The sequence below is a fragment of the Maylandia zebra genome, linkage group LG15 (assembly GCF_041146795.1).
Source record: "Maylandia zebra isolate NMK-2024a linkage group LG15, Mzebra_GT3a, whole genome shotgun sequence".
NCBI classification, from domain to species: Eukaryota; Metazoa; Chordata; class Actinopteri; order Cichliformes; family Cichlidae; genus Maylandia; species Maylandia zebra.
In genome coordinates, this window is record NC_135181.1 from 32,287,500 (window position 1) to 32,308,204 (window position 20,705).

The 20,705-nt window shown below is 40.3% G+C and overlaps 2 long non-coding RNA genes across 2 annotated transcripts; one reads left to right on the top strand and one right to left on the bottom strand.

Moving 5' to 3' along the window:
- Positions 1 to 201: 201 nt before the first annotated feature.
- On the bottom strand, positions 202 to 1,211 carry LOC143412806 (uncharacterized). The gene is made up of 2 exons (XR_013093340.1): positions 956 to 1,211; positions 202 to 866 (listed from the first exon to the last, which is right to left on the bottom strand). It is a non-coding gene; the product is annotated as an uncharacterized LOC143412806 (long non-coding RNA).
- A 49-nt stretch (positions 1,212 to 1,260) lies between these two features.
- On the top strand, positions 1,261 to 2,323 carry LOC143412807 (uncharacterized). Its single transcript, XR_013093341.1, has 2 exons — positions 1,261 to 1,569; positions 1,659 to 2,323. It is a non-coding gene; the product is annotated as an uncharacterized LOC143412807 (long non-coding RNA).
- Positions 2,324 to 20,705: the final 18,382 nt, after the last annotated feature.

Consider the following 20,705-nt stretch of genomic DNA (forward strand, 5'->3'; position numbering starts at 1 on the left):
TGGGTTGTTACCTGGGAATTCTGGAGGGAGGGGAGTGGGGGTGTGTGGATGAGGGGGTGGGGGAGCTGCTAAAAGCGGTGAGCTTCCTTTTGTGTTTCATCTTGATGCATTCTCAATCATCCAGGGAAACAAATCTCCAAAAGTCACCAACTTGGAGTGTTTCAGTTTGCCATCTTAGGGAGAAATCAACACACATGGGTGTATGTCCTTTGTTGCTGAGATTTATTGATAAAAACAGTACAAAAAATCAACCATTTGTACACATTTTTACAAATAATTATAAAAAGTGAGTGAGTACATTTCAACATTTTCAGCAATCACTCACAATCCTGGCACTGCCATGGTATCTGTAGTCTGCATTTACCACATGTGTATCTGTTGCAGTGAACACATCGCACAGTGGCATGATTGTTCTTGCAATTGTGTTTGACCTGACACATGGCTCTTTTTCCAGGGCTCGGTGTGGAGGGTTGTGTCAAAGGCAACTGTTCTTTTCTTGCCTTCTTCGCAGCTACATGAGAGTGAGCTAACTCCCTTGCAAGCTCCACCAGGAAGTCCACCCGTCTTTCCTTCGTCCCGGAGCATGCTTGATACAGCACATGTGCATTCAGTGCTGCCATGTCAATCATGTTATAAAACACGGCAACTGGCCAGCGCCGTGTTCCTCTGCGGACAGTGTACTCCCGAACCATCTGGTCCATCACATCCACGCCACACTTTGTTTTGTTGTAAAGGGTGACAGTGTTTGGCTTCCTTTTGGTAGTGTTATCAGTCTGAACCACGCCGTGCATGCTGCTAAGAATATAGACTGTCTTCTTCCGTTTGGCCGCATACGCCGTCAGCGTGGCAGCAGAGGTTGAAAACACCTAAGAAATAAGATAAATTGTTATTTCCATAGCACTTTTACACACAATGAAACACATAAACATAGAACCACAAAAGACCTGCAACATACCTGAGTGGTGAATTCATTGCGATCTGTCTGTCTAGTGGATTGAGGAATTTCCCTGCGAATCTTGTTGACTGTGCCGAGGATGGTGGTTTTCCGTCTAAGAAGTTTTTGCGCAAGTGAAAGCGATGTGAAAAAATTGTCCGTGGTAACATTTCTGCCCTTGTCTAGGAATGGTTCCATCAGCCTCATTACTACATTTTCAGAAAGTCTCTCCCCAGTGGGACGACTGGGGTCCTTGCCAAGATATGGGAAGACATTGCAAATGTACTTGGTGCAGTTTCCTGAAGTATATTGCAAGTAAGCCGGACAAGTTTGGGATCAAGTTTTGGGTGGCTTGCGACCTAAAATCCAAGTACATTTGCAATGTCTTCCCATATCTTGGCAAGGACCCCAGTCGTCCCACTGGGGAGAGACTTTCTGAAAATGTAGTAATGAGGCTGATGGAACCATTCCTAGACAAGGGCAGAAATGTTACCACGGACAATTTTTTCACATCGCTTTCACTTGCGCAAAAACTTCTTAGACGGAAAACCACCATCCTCGGCACAGTCAACAAGATTCGCAGGGAAATTCCTCAATCCACTAGACAGACAGATCGCAATGAATTCACCACTCAGGTATGTTGCAGGTCTTTTGTGGTTCTATGTTTATGTGTTTCATTGTGTGTAAAAGTGCTATGGAAATAACAATTTATCTTATTTCTTAGGTGTTTTCAACCTCTGCTGCCACGCTGACGGCGTATGCGGCCAAACGGAAGAAGACAGTCTATATTCTTAGCAGCATGCACGGCGTGGTTCAGACTGATAACACTACCAAAAGGAAGCCAAACACTGTCACCCTTTACAACAAAACAAAGTGTGGCGTGGATGTGATGGACCAGATGGTTCGGGAGTACACTGTCCGCAGAGGAACACGGCGCTGGCCAGTTGCCGTGTTTTATAACATGATTGACATGGCAGCACTGAATGCACATGTGCTGTATCAAGCATGCTCCGGGACGAAGGAAAGACGGGTGGACTTCCTGGTGGAGCTTGCAAGGGAGTTAGCTCACTCTCATGTAGCTGCGAAGAAGGCAAGAAAAGAACAGTTGCCTTTGACACAACCCTCCACACCGAGCCCTGGAAAAAGAGCCATGTGTCAGGTCAAACACAATTGCAAGAACAATCATGCCACTGTGCGATGTGTTCACTGCAACAGATACACATGTGGTAAATGCAGACTACAGATACCATGGCAGTGCCAGGATTGTGAGTGATTGCTGAAAATGTTGAAATGTACTCACTCACTTTTTATAATTATTTGTAAAAATGTGTACAAATGGTTGATTTTTTGTACTGTTTTTATCAATAAATCTCAGCAACAAAGGACATACACCCATGTGTGTTGATTTCTCCCTAAGATGGCAAACTGAAACACTCCAAGTTGGTGACTTTTGGAGATTTGTTTCCCTGGATGATTGAGAATGCATCAAGATGAAACACAAAAGGAAGCTCACCGCTTTTAGCAGCTCCCCCACCCCCTCATCCACACACCCCCACTCCCCTCCCTCCAGAATTCCCAGGTAACAACCCAATTTACATATGAATGACTAGCCAATTTAGCTTCCACTTGCCTGAAGCTAAAGCTTAGCTAAAAGCCTACCAGCCATTTGGCTGCTCTCCGGGTTTTAAAGGTAGAAAAGCCAAATGGCTGGGCTCTGGGCCTTCCTAGTGTTAAAGCCGGTCCATTTTGCGTAACTATTTTTAAATCCCGGTAGCACTTCAACCACGTAAGCTAGAGTCTTATGCCATCAGCTTGTCCTAGGTCCCAGTTCCCTTCCACATATAGCTTTGCAAAAATTGCATAAAAAGCACTTGCAGCAGCAAAAACATAATATTCCAGAAACACGCTTTGCCGATCTGATCAGCCGTTTGTAACACTTCCTACGTCCATTAGCGAGAACTATCGCATGTCCGCCATGACCTGCCCGAAACCGGAAGTGATGTCATTTTGCGGAAATGTATTTTTTTACCATTAGGGCCTTACGAGCCTATACTGGTGTTTTTAAAAGTTATTTTTGACTTTATGACTTTGTGTCATTTCTGGGATGCTTAGGACTCATATTGCACTGCTGGAAATAGTTTATTTTGATGCATATGCTGTTTTTTTGCAAATTTGCATTATAATATTTATTTTCGTTTTTCCTGCAGTATGTGAAAATTGGTGTATTTCAAAAATAAAACTATGAAGACACTCAAAATAAATTTCTTGTGGTGGGAAACTAGTTTGTGCAACTTTTTTGTATTTATAGTTTTGAAGGATAAGCCTCTTAAATTTCTCTAACTAGAAATATATGTTAAAAAAACAAAAACGATTTTAAATTTTTTTGTAGTTCATTGCACTTTTTTGCAATTTATGTAATTACTATGCACTTAATGCATACATATTATTAAGATTTGGGCTATAATGGTTGTATTGTTGTATATCAACTTGAAATGCTCCCAAAAATGGCACTACAGCATGTAAAAATATAATATAAGCTCTGGCGGACTTGGTTCTATGGTAGGTCTTAAAGGGTTGAAGTGCAATTCGAAAATGTTTTTTGAAATGAAGACTTAAAAAGCATTTTAAAAATCAGTTTATTAAATTGGAATTCAAAAATGAATTTACAAATGCACATTTTATTCTACAATTCATTATTCATTTATTTATTTGTGGTCCTCCATAGATGTGTACTGCTGCGTTTCACTGAGTGTCCATCTGGCAACAGCACAAGCATGTTTTATATTTGTTCACATTTTATAAAGTTTACTCAGTTGACTAAGAAACAATTTTTCTGTTTTCTTCTCAGTGCTGTTAATCATAAATATTATGTAATATTATACAACAGACTAATACTGAATAAATCTTTAAAACTACAAGATTCTAAGGCAAGTTCTGAAGACTGCACTGCACTGCAGTAATCCGGTGACAGTGTCAGTATTGCCACTGCTACACAGCAAACAATGACTGTTGATAATTATTTCAGTAAACATTTTCCAATTGTAAATGAGTAAGGTTTAAAACAACACTTATGTTACGGCCATGGTGTAACTCTGTTTAACGCAGGAACCTGCACTGTCTAAAATATCTAATCACACTGGGACGCTGTCTTCCTTTGGGCTCCGCCTCTAAACAGACAAACGTCAGTTGCGATGAGCCAGCAGTACTGGCAACCTGCCAGAGTGTCATGACTTTATTGTGCAAGTGGCTGCTGCTGCTCATTTACAAACAAATCACAGTATCATCTGCAACACAATGAAAATGTATGCGTTTTTGTGTGCATTTTTTAATAATATTGCTTAAGAGGAACATGTATAATGTAAAAAGTATTAGTCCAAACAGAACCCTGTGGAAATACATTGCTAATTTTGTGTGTGACAGATACTATTCAAACCATCGCAGCACAACTCCAGTAATGCCATTGGTGCGTTCTGATCTCTGTAGTAAAATACTGTGGTCAACGTTATTGAAATGCACTAAAGTCTAACAGCACAACCAGAGAAATGAATCCACTGAAGATTGTTTGTAACCTTCATTCGTGTTGTTTCTGTGCAAAGATCCACTCTAAATCCTGACTGAAGCTCATGAAATGAGCAATTTCTTTGGAAATATGTTTGACAAGAAATGTTTCAAAAATTTTTGAATATTATAACAGATGATTTTGAGGCTAAATTATTAATATTTTAGATTTAAGCATTAATTAATGTTGAAAAGTCTTTGAATAGTCTTATAGGAATGGGGTCTAAAAGATATGTTGGTGGTTTATCGGAAGAAATGTAAAAGTTGACTCAAAAAGGAAGGAAGAGTAAGTAAATAGTAGCACTTGTAAAAGTTTAACTTGAAATAAGCCAGGAGGGAAGCTGTCGGTAGTTTCCTTTTTCTTTTTTTTCTAATGGTTAAAATTTTATCTGTGTAAAAATTAGCAAATTCATTGCTCAGTCTGATTCTTTGTCACCCTGGTCACAGTGCCAAAAAAGAACCTGGAGTTGTTCCTGTTTTCAGTGACGAATAGTAATATATCCGAGCTCTATGGAAGGCTTTTTTTATATAGTAACCACCTGCCTGAAAGCTGAAGTCTCTGTCAACCATTCTACTTTTAAAAACTCCGACTAGGAACTACAAGTACGCCAGCAGTCTGATCTTGGGGCGATATAGGAGTTAGTAACTCACACAAAAGTTACACTGTTTAGGATAACAACATGAAATTGGCATTAACAACTCTCCACCACACTCCCTAAGCCTTTCACACTGTTTTCAAAACAAGTTGAGAACACATATTGTTAATCTAATATTAATATATAAGACTAATTAAGAAGAAGTGTTTACAGAAAGTGTTAAATTGTTTTCAACAAAAATATATTTGGTTGATTGCTGAAAGTGTTTAATTACTGGCATTCAAGACATTCAGAGGCTGCAATGTGTACAGACGTTTTTAAAAATGTACCAAAAGTACTGCATATTAACTGTCATGAACTGATGGATATACGAGAACTGGACCCAAGAGCAGAGTCAATACACATGTTGAACAATTTACAAGGTTTATTTACATAATTTGTCAGAAAAATAAAGTACAGAATTTTCCATCATGGGACAAGAAAGTGATACAAAATCTAGAAACTGAAACAAGAACATGGCTAGAAACCAAACACGTAAACAGGGGACCTAGAGCCGAGAATGGTCGAGGGTGGAGAAATATTTGACAGGGGGAGCACATGGAGAGAGAAGGAATGGGGAGCTCTGTAACAGAGGAGAGAGAGGTTACTGGGCAGAAAGGCAAGAGAATGACCAGAGGTGAGTGTGTACTGCCATGGGGTGTGCTTACTTGCAGCTTGGATATGGTGAGTCCACACCATCTCTGGAGGTGGAGGACACCCCAGTGGGGGAGGAGGCAGCAGGAGAATCTGGTAGAAAGTGAGAACATAAAGCAGCTTTAGATATGGGATGAAGGAACAGAACAAGGAAGCCAAGTTACCACCAGGGGCAGCCACCAGGGGTAGCAGAACGAACTGGTGGTGAGAAGCAAGCTTGTTATCAAGTGATACCCACCCCACTCTCAGGACTACTTTTTAGTTAGCAGATGTATTATGATGGATATCACAGACATTTAGATTCATCCTATCACTAGTAGGGATCATGAACTAGTATCTATCTCTCTGACACAGAAAAGAGTTACACCATGAATTACAAACTGGAGAGTGGATAAATCATTAGTTAAAGAACAAGACTGCATTAATTATTTCAAAAGCCGTAGGGCAATATAATTAGAAGATAATAAACTTCTAGGAATATCAACATGTGTTCCTTGGAAATCAAAAAAAGGGAGCAAAGATGGGCAAAATACCTTACTGTTAGCAAAGAAAATAAAAAAAAAAACCACACGTGAGAACAAAAAAATTAACTTCATTAGAAACTGCCCATACTGCCTTGTGACAAGAACATAAGCTGGAATGAAATGAAACAGCCGATAAAAAGTCATTGTGTGGAAATCTTTGAACTGGCAATAAAGCCAGAAAATATCTTGCTAACCAGTTAAAGCCAAGATATGACTGGAAAAATTACTCATGATATACTGTATAAAATAAATAAATAAATAAATCTTCTAAAAAAAATTTGAAGCTTTATACTCATCACAGATATACCAATTGTGGAATCTAATAAAGAATTTCTTAACAGTATAAATCTACCTAAACTAAATTATGAACAGATTGTGGCTTTGAATTCACTTCTTTCAATATCTGAATTCCACTAAGTCCTACAGTATCTTCCAAATCAGAATGTCCATGTTGTTTTCCAGTAAGAATTTTGGCCTATCACCCACTTTCTATCACACATCTCCACACACATCTCCAAAAGTAAATTTCTACCAACATTAGCCTGTTTCTTAAATCAGGCAAATACGCTACCGCTCCTTTTGACTCATAAAAGTAGACCTTAAAACAATTTGCAAAGTCCTTGCCAGAAGACTAAAAGACCTTGCCAGAAAACAGTCACTCCATTTATAATACATTTTGGCCATACAGGTTTCATCAAAGGCTGAGAGTCACCCAATAATACATGCAGATAGACAGATATGTGTAATAGACTAGTGTTTCATTAAGAAATTCAAAACCATAGTTGTCTCTTTAGATACAGAGAAAACATTTGACCAAGTTAATTGAAAATTTCTATTAGCTGATTAAAACACTAAACAAGTCTTTAAATGCACATGTTAGGACAAACAATATTACTTCCCATAGCTTCCTTCAGGCTCGCTTTTTGTCATTTTCGCTGAGGCCCTAGTAGCAGCAATCTGACAAAATATAAATATTAAAGGGATTTAAACTAAAAGAATACAGGTAATACCCCTAAATGCTGATCATGTATTAATTTACCTACCTCTCTTCTGAGGATGATCACACTTATAGATAAGTTCTCATCTTATTAGAATATCAATCCATACCATCAAATGTAGTAAATCAACACTTTTGCCGAAACTTCATTTAATTCCAAGAATTTATATCAAAATATGCACTGTTGCAAAAAACATCTTAAAAAAACGGTAATATTCCAGCAGCTGGGGCGCTAAAATACTACCGTAAAATAAGAGAAATAACTTCCTCATAAAAATACGGTTATTTCCAGTAATGACAATACAGTTTGTTGCGCTAATTTTACATGGGATCTTGCCTTTTCAAGTGATTTTAAACATTAAATTAGGAACATGTTAATGTGATTAAACAATGAAATTATCTATAAATAGGGGAAAAAAAATCTTAAAAAAGCAGTAATATTCTGGCGGCTGGGGCGCCAAAATACTACCGTGAAATAACAGAAAATAACTTTCTCATGAAAATACAGTTATTTTCAGTAATGAAAATAGAGTTTGCTGCGCTAATTTTACATGGGATTCTTCCTTTTCCAAGTGCTTTCAGACATTAAATTAGGAACATTTTAACGTGATCAAACAATGAAATTACCTATAAACAAGGTCAATTAATGTGGCAATATGAATCATAATAGGTAAATGTATAGAAATATACAGTCAACAGTTGGTTTAAACAATAATGGATTGCATGCCCTGGGACAGACTGACAGAGGGAAGGCTGCCATATCGCACCATCGGCCCCTCTGGCCATCACCAGTAGGCGGTAGGTGAAGAGTCTTGACCACCGACACAATACCGAGAGTGTCCAAGCCTGGGCTCCAACCGGCAACCTTCTGATCACAAGGCGAACTGCCAACTCTTGAGCCACAATCGCCCTAAATAGCGATGATAATAATACTTATGTGATGTAACACAAGCTTATAGGAATCATGTTATATACTTTTCCATAGCATTACATTTGAATTCAACAGTTCGATCTTTCAAATAACGGACAGATATTTGTGAAATCATCAATCAATCAATCATTCAATCAATCAAAGCTTTATTCGCCACATGCAGGTTGCCCTGAAGTGAAATAGTACCCCCCGACCTTACAGACACAACTCAGACATTACATGGGGATACAAGTCGGAGATCGGTAGCGTTACAGAAAAACACTGAAATATACACCACAATGGGAAAGTACAAGAGGAAAAAGGAGACCTCTACTCATGCTGTGCTTCCATGGTAGGACAGCATGAGAACAGGAAACAAAAAAAAAACTCCTCTGCACAAAAAGCACATAAATGTCCACAGCACAACTTTGTGAAAGACATGACAAGCCACAGGATTGGGTGGGGGTTGAGGAGTAATACGAAGCGAACACAGCAGCCGCCCTGCACAGCGCTACCATTCCAGCGCAGCACACAGACCCGCCACAAACAAGCATTGAAGGCGTTTGGAAAGGGAGGGGGATGAGTGTGTGCTTATCAGTGTAAATGTATGTGTGTGCGTTACCAGAGTTCAGCTGAGACAGTGTCCTCCGCCCTATCAGGCTAAGTAAACAGTCTGCCAGCCAACCCAGGTGGCCTTGCATGGAATGGGAAGAATAGTCAACACACAGTCGTTATCTGGGAGTTTTTGTTCGACTCCAGCCTTGGGCCCGCAGCTGGCGCCTAGGTATCCGCATGTTGATGTTGTTGATTTTTCTTTTATGCAAGCAGCTCAGGAGAATTTCAAAGCTGTACTTTAACACTCCGACACTGGTCTCTCAATCTCCCGTTGGAGAACCGCGAGCCTCCCCATGATGGTATCAAACTTCCGTTCTGTGGTGTTGTCATTCTTTTGATTCTGAGACCCCACAACTGCAGTGAGCCATTCTGCGATGTGATCCAACTTTCGCTCAAGGGTCTCATTGTGAGCAGGCCTCTCCTTGATGTATCCCAATATACGCTCAATGGTGTTATTTTGAGTCTTCACGGCAGCTGTAAGTGTCTTCAAGGTGTTAACAATGCTGCTTTCGTTGTGAGAAGTCGCGCCTCGTCCCATCGTTTCAATTCCAGCGGGCCTTGGGGGGGGTTTGAACAGCCGGTTCCGCTCTCTTAATTCTCCGATAAGCCAGGGCCGAGCCAGCTCCGATCAGCAAGAACCCTGTTATCATGGTTCCGAATAGGTAGATATCTTCAGCGTCCTCGATCGACAGTCCCGCCAGGCACATGATCCTCCATTTCTGCCACTCGTCCATCGTGTATCCGGCAGGGAAAGTCCCTCCAGGGCACTCGGGCTCTCCCGAGCCCAGATTTCTCGTTGAGAAAAGGGTGTCAATAGCATTCAGAGACCAGTTGATCAAATCCATAATTCTCTTTTAGGTTTTAGAGAACGACAGTGAGAGACTGTTCCAGGGAAAGTAATACACACGAGACAGGACAAGGACACAAGAGGCTAAGCAGGGAAGATAAGGGAAAGGAGGAGAGGAGAAAAGTGCGACCGCCTTCACCGAGAGCCAAACGAGATGGCTCTCGGTGATACATTTGTGAATGTATTTTAACAATCTAAATATGCATATGTACAGACAGATACATTTAATAATCATGACAATTATGTTTTATTACATTACAGTAATTTAACATTAATTTACATTTGAAATGTGAAATCACAGTCTTTTTACGTAACTTTAATGATATTCTAGAAGAACAGAACAAAACTGTAAAATGCACAGTAAAATACTTTTATATTAGAATTTTTTCCTACAGTGCTGGCATACCCACGACCTTGTGGTTGTTAGTTCACATTCTTTGGCCAATGCTTAGCGTCATGTTATTATGTGTCCAAACATCCAATGGCATGTAAATGGTAAATGGCCTGCATTTGTATAGCGCTTTTCTAGTCCCTAAGGACCCCAAAGCGCTTCACACTTCACACCCATTCACACACACATTCACACACTGGCGATGGCAAGCTACATTGTAGCCACAGCTGCCCTGGGGCGCACTGTCAGAGGCGAGGCTGCCGGACATTGGCGCCACCGGGCCCTCTGACCACCACCAGTAGGCAAACATTGGGTTAGTATCTTGCCCAAGGATATTTGGCATGCAGCCAGGAAGCAGCCTGGGATCAAACCACCGACCTTCTGATTAGTGGCTGACCTGCTCTGCCACCTGAGCTACAGCCACCCCATGTCACATTGTTTTCATGGCCACACCCTCACCCCAGGTGCAGAGGCCTATTTCTGTAAGATACTTTGACATTACTAGTGTGGAATGACCAACAGTGATTTCTTGACTATCAGCAACTGATGTCCACCATATAGAAAAACTTGTATTCCAATCAACTGAATTTTGAAATGCCTACTTGGGTAACATAATTTTAAATCGCTGTTCCCCTAAATTGTTTTAAAATATTTATAAGTCATTGTTAAACTTTAATGAATTCCCATCCAACTACAAAATGGGAGCGAGATCTTGTTATCAACCCATATCAAGTCTTCTGACACCATCCTTCCATCCATCTTCATCCGCTTTATCCGAGGCCGGGTCACGGGGGCAGCAGCCTAAGCAAATATGCTTATAGACCCTCTAAATCACAAAAAGCCCCATCTAACAACTTATGGAGCACCAAAGTCTCCATGGATATACAATTCAGGAGAAAGAATGTTCCAAATAGGCCTTACACACTCAAACATATGCACCTACCTACTGCACAGGCAATTCGACTGATAACTATATGTATGATATATCATCTTGTACGCCTGTTCAGATGCGAAGACTTTGTTTAGTAGTTGTATTTCAGCCACATCCAAACCATGAATTTTAGATTAGATTTGGGAAGTTGTGGAAAGCCGGGGTCTCCTTAGTCTTTCCCTTTCTACTTCTGGTTCAATTCAATTTTATTTATACAGAGCCAAATCACAATAATGGTCACCTCAAGGTGCTTTATATTGTAAGGTAGACCATACAATATACACAGAAAAACCCAACAATCATATGACCCTCTATGACCAAGCACTTTGGTACGGAGCCCCGCAAGGGACATGGGAGAAAAAAAAATTAAGATGAACTTTTGCGAGACCTCGCAAATAATTTGGCCGCATCCTCTGGAGACCGCCAGCTCGAAGCCGACCGGGAGGTCGAGGCACGATGTGCTGGGAGTGTGGTGTTAGTCCCGGCTGTAGTCCCGTTAGCTTCGGAATGGTGGGTAACAGACGTCTCCGAAAATGTCGGAGCACTTTTGCAAATATGTGATGTCTTGATAAACCGAGCAGATATTTGAAGTTTACACAGCTACATGCACGCCTAAAAAATATCTTAAAAGTTTATTTTGTGACCCAGAAAGACTAATATTAAAACAAAATAGCTGCCGCCATTGTTAGAAATGAATTGCTGGGCTGCGCTATGAATTCTGGGATAGGTTGGGGAAGGATACACTGACTCGGCCTTTAAATGTGGCCTGCGAAGGATGCAGTCTATTTTGCGAGATCTTGCAAAACTTTTACGAGATCTCGCAAAAGTTCATCTTAATTTTTTTTTCCTCCCATGTCCTTTGCGGGGCTCCATACTTTGCCGACAGTGGGAAGGAAAAATTCCCTTTTAACAGGAAGAAACCTCCAGCAGAACCGGGCTCAAGGAGGGACCGATTGGGTGAGAGAAGGAAGACAGAATGACAGACATGCTGTGGAAGACAGCCAGAGATTAATAACCAGCATGATTCCATGCAGAGAGGTCTATTAACACATAGTGAGTAAGAAAGGTGACTGAAGAAGAAATACTCAATGCATCATGGGAATCCCCCAGCAGCCTTCACCTATTGCAGCTTAACTAAGGGAGGATTCAGGGTCACCTGATCCAGCCCTAACTATATGATTGAGCAAAAAGCAAAGTTTTAAGCCTAATCTTAAAAGTAGAGATAGTATCTGTCCCTCATTATGGGGTGGCTATAATGAGGTGATCAAAGAGGATTGAACCACCAACTTTCTGATAAGTAGGTGACCTGTTCTACCACATGAGCTACCGCCACCCCTCATTAGCTCAGGTGGTAGAACACCTCACCTACTTGTCAGAATGTTGTGATTCAATTCCCTGCTCCAGTCTGCATGCCAAACATCACTGGGCTAGATGCTAGGCCAAAGGTGCACTCAGGTGCACTGGAGTATTAATGTGTGTGAATATTACATTGAAAGCACTTACAATGAAATAGTAAGTAAAAAAGCGCTTGTGTGAAGGAGGCAAGTAAAGTGCCTCAAGTGCTCAGAGAGAGAAGAAAAGCGCTTTATAAGAGCCATTCCATTTTCCACTATGAAGTACATTTACAACGTAGACACTTATACTCACACAATTAGCACAAAATACAGCATTCTCTTTTTCAACTTGTGCTCTGTCCTTATTATTCCTTCCTCCTTATTCTTAGCTTTTCTTTTTTTTTTGCGCCTCCTTTTCTGTTTTTCCTTCTGCCTGCGAGCTCTGGCATTGCTGTATTTGTAGTTTAGTGGTTTGAATCATGTTGTATCTATCTAATAGACTCCAATTTTTTCATGTACCGTAATTGTCGGGCTATAAGCCGCTACTTTTTGCACAAGCTTTGAACCCTGCGGCTTTTAGTCAGGTGCGGCTTTTCTATGGATTGTCCATGATTTTTGATAAGACAATTTGTTTTGTTTGTTCCGCTGTTGTACGGCACTACGTTGCCTGGCGGAAGGGCATGTGATCAGACACACAGTATCGGGGTTCAAGAGTGGTATGTTGGTCACATGTTCATCCGCCAGGCAACATAGTGCCGTAAAAGTAGCGCAAAAAACAAACTTCAAAGTAGCGCTACGCGTTCAGCGGGAGGCGTGGATGACGAGCGGCAATAAATAAAAAGCAAGTTATGCTCAACTCCACCGGTGGAATCTGACAGCGTGGAAAAGTGTGAAGACATCCATGATCACCAATGGATTTCGAAGGGCTGGACTGCTGCATGATGGAGAGGAGGACACTGCCTTCAGAGGGGGATGATCTGATATCCTCGTGTTGGTGTTGTTCCCAGACCATCATGAAAATGTTGTTCCAGGTTCAACATTGCAAGTGACCAATCACATTGTTGTGACGTTATTCTTTTGCGCGCCAAGCCATTCGTGCATTTATGAAATTCCATTGTTGCAAGGACAATATCAATTCTGCTTACTGTTTATTAAAGGGTTATGGTTAGGGTCAAGGTCCGTTGATCGGCGGACAGAGGCGGTTTCACGCAGCTTAGGTACAGTTTTTTGTTTTACGCCGGTTTTTCCCGAAGTCGCAAAAGTATGACGTCACAACATTCTGATTGGTCACTTGCAATGGTGATCCTGGAACAACATTTAGTATGATGATCTGGGAACAACACCAACACAAGGATATCAGATCAACCTTCAGAGGGTGTTCGACTCTGACACTGACAACGAGGATTTGTTTGGTTTTGAAAGTGACAACGAAGGAAAGAAGCTGAGAGTGGATGACGAAGCCACCCTGAGCCTGTTCGTTTCTGACACTGGAGAAGAGGACTTTGGTGGTTTTCGTGCGCAGGAAGAAGAGAAAGATGGTGGTGAATGACTGACTTTTCTTCTTGTTAAAGCTGTGTCACTGCACCTGAGCCTAAAAGGTAGTCCGAATCTATTTTTCTGGTGTGCTGTAGGTTATTGTTATATTCTACATTTGTTACTCATTTATGAAGCACAGTACATGTATACTTGTAATTACCGATACTTGTACATATACCTAAGAAGTTATGCAAATATGTACCCATAACTTGTTTTTCAAAATATTAATAAAAGGGGTGTGTCTCCAAACAGCCATCTCTTTCCTGACAATTCCCTTTGTGCATATTCTCTTACATATGATAAGTCAACATTGAAACACCTGCGGCTTTTAGTCAGGTGCGGCTAATGTATGTACATTTTCCCCTGATTTTAGCTTGTGCGGCTAATATTCAGGTGCGCTTTGTAGTCCGGGAAATACGGTAAATGAGGAGTCTTCTTCACACACACACACACAGGTTCAGTGATATGGACAATTATTTTTACATTACACATGCTTTCCTTTGGCAGTGTCATTCAAAGGCATAGAATACATTTTCATTGCTATTCAAAAGTTACCTAGTTCTGTCTATCCATGAAGCCAGATAACACACTCCAATAAGTTAAACTTCAGGATTGTTGTGAAAACATAAAGACCTGGATAACCTCTTCGCACTGCGCAAAGTAACGTAGAAGGGATGTCTTTTAGAAGTCATTTTTGGACATACAGTTTTGGGCCACTGAATGGGTTGTTTTGTAACACCAGGCGACGTCTTTTTGTCTAAGTCTACTGAACTTCTACTGTTGAGTTCGTAGAATCTCAGTGTATGGGCTATTTATAATCCAGATGTGGTCGTTGTTGACGTCTTTCCAAACTTGGACTCATTTTAGACATATTTTTTATAATTGTGGCGGAGGTGTGGGAGGGGTGGTGGAGCATGCTCGAGGGCCAGTGCCAGGGCGGCCGGCACACCAGCTGCAGCTCATCAAGCGATCACGCTCTTCCTTTTTACAGTGCCTCCAGTTCCAGGAGGAAGGAGTGTGATCTAGTGTGGTGTAGTGTGGTGTGGAGACAGCTAGGAAGCTGTCTGGAATAAACAACAACAACAATAAAAGTTATTCACAAGCACGCTGACTGCTTCTACATATATAGGCCCTGTAGTCCCATGCTTCCAGAGGGCAGAGTGCACGTTCTGTACAGAAACAGTTATGCGTGAAGGAATACAGAGCGATCACGGACATCTCCAAAATGGCGTCACTCGGTGGCTTTTGAGCTGAAATGTCCTCAGTTCCTCACAGGCAGTTTCAAAAATGTGTGCATCAGCAAAGACTGTCAAACTGATTGTACAAGTGTTTATATATGAACTGGAATAACTTCTCGTACTTTCCATCACAACTTCTCATAGTGCAGTTACCGATCACAACCATATTTACTTCCTCTTACAAAGCTCTTCACAATAAAACAGGATATCAACCTCACCAAGATAAAAATGAACCATACAAAATGCAAATGCTCTTTTAAATTCATTAAACACATTGTACTCCTTTTAAAGGGAGTGATTCTTGTTAAATATAGAAATCTAAACAAAAATTTGTGAATAATCAGGCCCCATCTGAAAGAAACTGATAGCACCTCTTTTGTGGAACCTGCTCCCAGACAGAAACCTTCGGCAGGTCCAGGCTAAGGGAGGGGGTGGCCAGCTGCCATGACGGGCAGACCTGAAGGCTTTCTTCTTCTTTTTATTGAGTTGTTTATATTTAAATCACTTGTTGCTGGTTTTTGGTTTGTTTTTTGCTGATCTAGGATCTGACATGATCTCTAAGGGGATGGGGTTTTGGGAGAATAATGGGAGGGAAGAAGATGCAAAGAAGTGTGTAAGACTGCAACTCTGCTTCCTGGTCCCAACTCTGGATAGTCACATTTTGTTTTTTGGGTCTTAAAGCCATTTCAGCCTCATCTTCACTCAAATATTGACATCATCTCCAAGATCCAATTGTGACACACTTTTTTCGATCTCTCTTTAACCTATAGTAACTTTTTGCAGTGCAAGGAAACTGACTGACACACCTCTGTTTATGCCATGGTGACATTTGCTCATGTGCTTTTGGCTCCATTCATCCTCTTCAGTGGTAAGTGATGTGCTATTTTGTTTGCAGTAGTACAAACTGCATTCACCCATACACACAGCACTTTATTCTATGCACTTTAAATACTTTTATCTCATCATTTATCTGTGTTGATCCGTCCATCAGAGTATGAATATGTGTGGAGGTTAGATAGAAAGCACTTAGGTGTGGGAAAAAAATGGCTTGAATGAGGCATGTTATATAGAGCGCTTTGAGTGCTCAAGTAGAGCAGAGAGGTGCTATAAGAATCACTCCATTTACGATTTACTTGTCAGGGGCAGTTTGGTAGTCATCTCATACAAGATGACAGTGGTCTCATTTTTAGGACGTGGGGGCACAATGGATGGTATAATGAGGACCAAAATGTTGTAAATCATACCTTATGGTCTTCACAATCACTAGCTGTCAACCCAACCGAACAGAAATGGAAGATTTAGCGAGACACTACTTTCCCCCACCATAATCACATCACCAAATGAGGGATTTCTTTTTTTTAAGAAAAAAACTATAATCTATCGTTTCAGTTCAGCGATAGTGAGAGTGTGGCCACCACATATGTGTTTATGGTCCTATATCAAAAAACATGTTCAACAAACTCTGAGCTTAATATAAATTCTCTGTTGAATAACTCTGAGACTAGAAACTTTGAGTTTCCCGCTCCAGATCTGAGTTATGTCATGTGGTGGGGTGTGCTTTGTATCTCACCTGCAGAGAAGAGATGGGGCAGTGGGTTCAGGGGCCAGTGCCAGGGGAGGCTGGCCGACACAACTGGCAGTCATCACTCTAATCAATCCTTCCCTATCTAAGCAGCATGCTGGGACCCAGAAGTGGTATGAAAAATTTGGAGACCAGAGCAGTGGCTGCAGCATAGAGGAAAGCGCACAACTCAAGCAAGCACAAAATGTGTGTGTGAAAAAACAAATTTGAAATGATTTTGCCAGTACAAGCTCAGGCATTATCACAGTTACTACAATTCAATCAACTCTCTGTATGTTCACTTGGAGTTAAGCACGTGCAAGAGTAGAGAATCATCTATGAAGCCCTGAGATTATGATTCACATTGGCAGCGGGAAAATGCAGAGCAGGGCCTCCATTTTAATCCAGTACACCAAGGAACATGAATAGGCATGTGTTAATGCTGACCCTAATATTTATCTTTAAAACCAAGAGGGAAGAAAAGAGTCATTTTAATCAGTTTGGGAATAAAGTCTGATATAAATTATTTATACTGTATATGTATTTATAATGTCCACTGACATGATTTAGGCCTCCCAACTTTAATTATCATTAGACGAAGCGGGAATCCTAATTTTACATTTGATTTTAAATATAATTATTCAGCTACCACCTGAGGGGGACACTACTTCCTGATAGTTTTCATAGTAGTAGTTCTTGATATTAGTCACTGTTATACATTTAGCTTAAAAGAACAACTGTAAATTTAAAGTTTTATCATAAAAGGCAAACATATTAAAATATCTCACTATAGATGAGACATTTTAAAAAAGGAATACAGATCACTAATGTGAAATAAGTCACATCATAAGCTGGGAAATGATCGGGCTGAAGTGGATATGTGCCTGATCCAGACTGAATTCGCAATCCTTTTAAATCAATCAAAATCGTGGTCCATTTTAGATTCGTCCTGCAAATAGACATTCATAACTGATCTGTTACCAAGTCTATTTCTTTAGGGGAATCAAGGGGTTGACCCACTGAGAATGATTTAAGTGATTTCCAGTGAAAAATATGCTGACTCGGAATTTCGTACAGTGTACTTTTCAAGATGCTGTTTGACATTTAATGACTGAATCTCAATCTGTGAACAAACATTAACATGAAATGGTAAATTGACTGATATAGCACTTTTCTACTCTCCCAGAGCACTCAAAGCGCTTTATACAACATGCACGCAAGCACTTTCTTATGTGCTTTTTAACTAACATTCAGACTGCGGTGAATGCACCAGAGAGCAACTTGGGGTTAGTATGTTACCCAAGGATATTTGGCATGCAGACTGGGGTATCCAACCACCAACCTTCCAATCAGTAGATCACGTGCTGTACCTCTTGAGCTACGGCCACCCCAAAGTTGTCAGAATTGTATGTAAAATGTTTAAATACATTTTGCTCAGTGCTAAATTAATTTCTACATCATCTTCACTCAATTATTTACATCATCTCAAAGATCCAACTGTGACAGACATTTTGCCATACGTGTGGCTGCTTATAATAGGACAAATGATTGATCCCTCCTCTATCCATACCCACTTTGTGAATGACAAAATGAAGTGGAGTGTCAGTGAGCTGGTTCAGGTGCAGCAGGAGGGGAGCAATCGAAAATAATCTCGGTGTTTGTTAAATCAAACAGTTAGATCACAGAATCTGTTACCTTTTATTATTTAATTTTTCAGGCACCTTCTCTGTAGCTTGTTTCCATTATGTAACAAAATTCATGTTTTCTGTGAAAGTACCGTCATTCTTCTTTGGCTGTACCGGATCCTGTGAGGAGAAGTTAAAATGGTAATCTATTAAGCAAATGCATGAATACGCCTGAATAAAATACAGCCTTCAGCTACACTTTTCTCAGTCTCTGGATGGCACAGGGGACGAGTAAATATTGATCCACAAAATAACACATCCACTAATTCCGCTCATGTGTTCACTTATAAGGCGCCAACACACATCTTTGATTTTTTTATAGTTCCATAGACACTTATCTATTTTCTGGAGAGATTTTCAATGAGGCAAAATTTAATTAAAAATATGATTAAAATTACACCTCTACATAACACTGAATCTTATAAAGGGAGAAGCAGTACAGCCATATTGACTGTAACACTCTCTGATGCCCCATAAAAGACTTTACCCTCTCATGTTGGGAAGCTGAACCTGAGAAGGAACCTCTTGGGGCTGAGGTTGAACCATTAAGGTAAGCTCCTTGCCCCCTTCATTTAAGCATTTTCTCTTTCGGTTTTATCAGAGCAATGTCCATAGAATACTCGAGCAATCAGCAAGCTGCCATTGGTCCGGAGTTCAACTACTGCTACTTGGACCCATTCCATATATCTCACATTTATCAGCCTATCGCTGCTTCATATTAATGATACCAAGCAATCCTCAGCACATAAATAAAGTGCTGCAATAATTGCTAGAAAAACCTCAACCCATGTGACCTTTCTAAATGGCTCAGTTTGTTTGTGAACACTTTTTATGCAAAAATAGGGATGGTTATTTCCTGCCAGGGAGCAGTTTTCTTTAACAAATGCAAGAACAACTAAGATTTTACATACCAGAAGAATGTGATAAATTATAATTATGTGTTCCAGGTACTGGTCCCAAGCCCTCAAAAAGCTTTTCCTTCATGATCATCAAATCATTCAGCTATCTACAAGTTACAATGTTAGGTTCCGAATCTAAATTTCTAAATTTATTACCTTGCATGTGATTCAGCGTCACGTCTTCTCCCTCTGGAATTCTTAAGTGTGGTACCATGTTTAACTGGATTCTCATACTGTGGACTAACTTCTGCTTGAACTCGCCACTGGAGGGGGCTGAACAATTTTGTGTTATGTTGATCCAAAACGCTATGCCATATTTGCTCCTTTTCATTTGCTCCCTGTCGAATCATGAGGACTGACTATTTCTTCTTCCATGCAGTCAGTGGAAATCATCCAGGATTCATAAACCTGTAGTTATATGCAATCTTTTTCAATTTGCAAACATTTTTAAAACATGAACGTTTGTAGTAGAGCTGTTCTTACGCTGCTTGGGGAAATAGTAGTGCTAGTTTCTTTCTGAAGGTGTGCACTGAGGCAATGATGTAATCAGATACGTCACAGATTTTACCTCTCTTAGACATTCAAATAATTAAAGGTTCTGACATCATTGCCACTGCGGGAGAAGTAGTAGTCAAAGTGTACTGTAATAGAAGTGTATTGCCATCAGTGTGACAATCAGTGTTGGACAAGTTACTTGAAAAAAGTAATCAGTAACTAATTACTGATTACTTCCCCAAAAAGTAATCCCGTTACTTTACTGATTACTTATTTTCAAAAGTAATTAATTACTTAGTTACTTAGTTACTTTTTAAAAACACGATTTAAAACCTGAATAGGTAATAAAGCGATAGATATTTCAGCCCAATTCTACTTTTTCTGCATAATCCATCATGCAAAATGTAATCAAATGGAAAGGTCCCTTTTTAAAACTTGTTTTATTAGTTTTAATCTTTTAACTTTATGCATCAAGCAAAAATTTAATTATATGCAACATTCTCTGACTTAAATAAATTAGTTTAACATTTAAACCTATTTTCTGCAGATTCCAGCACATAAAATATTTTCTTGTGTGTGTTTACACTCACTCTTTCAAATAGATGCAAGTAAAACACAGCAGAAAATAAATAAAGTCACAGACTAGCGGTCCTGTTGCTCTATTTTCACCTGTAAAGCAGAAGTAGGGTAGGCGGAGGTTTACCTTGGTGCAGGTGTGCCGCAGCGGTCAGTTGAAGAATCCGCGAGTTTCTCTGTGAATTTCCCGTTACGTCGTTGCACACTCGGTGCTTGTTTAGGGGGGGGTTTTCGCTGTAAAAAGAAGTTTTCTTCCCACGAACAACGGACGCTAATGTTTTTGTCACTTTTTAAGGAATCAAACTCAAAATAAGGTCAGTACTTCCACGCTTTAAACGCTGCACGCTCATACTCTCTCCCGCACTCGATATATTATCCATTGTTG